Below are 1,522 nucleotides of genomic sequence, written 5' to 3'. Positions count from 1 at the left end.
ACACACACACACACACACACACACACACACACACACACACACACACACACACACACACACACACACACACTGCAGCAGCCAATTAAAAAGCACTCTCCCCTGCTCTCTCCCTCCACATCTGCCTCCTTTTCTCCGGCCACGAATGGCGCAGAAAAAAGGAGGCAGCGGATGAATGGGCGCTCATTGAGATCACAGATGGAGTATGGCTTTCTTTTTGCAAGAAATTTGAGAAACACCATTGTCCCCAATCAAAACTCAATGTGTTCTCCTACAATGGAGCCGGCTTTGAGCTCCGCCGCTTCAATTGGCCTTGTTTTTGAAACTTGAAGTGTTCAGCACAAAGACTTGGCTCTGCTAGATGTCACCAGTGTGTGTGTGTGTGTGTGTGTGTGTGTGTGTGTGTGTGTGTGTGTGTGTGTGTGTGTGTGTGTGTGTGTGTGTGTGTGTGTGTGTGTGTGTGTGTGTAAGAAAAAAAAACACAATTAATATGAAGCTGTAATTACTCCCCTCCACGCCACTGCACCCATTCAGGACCCCACTGGTCCATTTATTGCTTTATCCCATGCGGCTGATAATCCGAATACCTCAGCTTTTTAAAGTTGTATAAAACCTCTGCAGATCTGGAGGTGAGTGTGATCAGAAAAACAGAGAAATAAACCGAGGGATGCAGGAATCACACGGATATATAAGCTTAGATGTCCTTCATGATAAAGCAGGGACATTAGTTACATTTCTATATTAATTCATTAATAGGCTTATAGCTGCTAAAAACTTTTTTTTTCTACCAACCTAGATTCGGTAACACATTTATTTAGATACATAGAACAAGTAGATTAGATTACATTTAATTGTCATTGCACAGGGACACCGATTACATCATTATTATTATTATCATTATCATGATATATTCTACAGTAGACTGCAGTGTAATATATATGCATACTATAAGTGTCAACATGTGACAGATATACAAAGATGAAGTACAGTTTGAACAGAATGAGTGGGTTTAAACACTGAATATTATTAAAACATACAGATGTAGTTTAAACAGTCAAATAAAGTAAGACCAGTAGTGACACTTTTATAAATAATAGTAGTAGTAAATATGCTTTATATTGGGATTTATAATGAATCATATTTATATTGAAAACAATTATTAGGGTTATGTTTGACTAAAAGCTGTATCACATAATTAAACATGTGTTTTGTGCATTATTTTTTGTTAATAAGTGTTTTTTCTTATATTAAACTTTATTTTTATCTTTTTACTTTTAATTTGTAGTTGTTAATTATCTGTTCCACTTTTTAAGTATTTTTATTTTAATGTCTGAACACACTGATGCTTTTGTAACAAAATAATTTCCCAGATTAGGATCAATAATCTATCTATCTATATATCTATCTATCTATCTATCTATCTATCTATCTATCTATCCATCCATCCATCTATCTATCTATCCATCCATCCATCTATCTATCTATCTATCTATCTATCTATCTATCTATCTATCCATCCATCTAT

This window comes from Notothenia coriiceps, unplaced genomic scaffold (assembly GCF_000735185.1).
Source record: "Notothenia coriiceps isolate Sejong01 unplaced genomic scaffold, NC01 NC01_scaffold00028548, whole genome shotgun sequence".
Lineage (NCBI taxonomy): Eukaryota > Metazoa > Chordata > Actinopteri > Perciformes > Nototheniidae > Notothenia > Notothenia coriiceps.
This window is presented reverse-complemented; position numbering follows the sequence as displayed.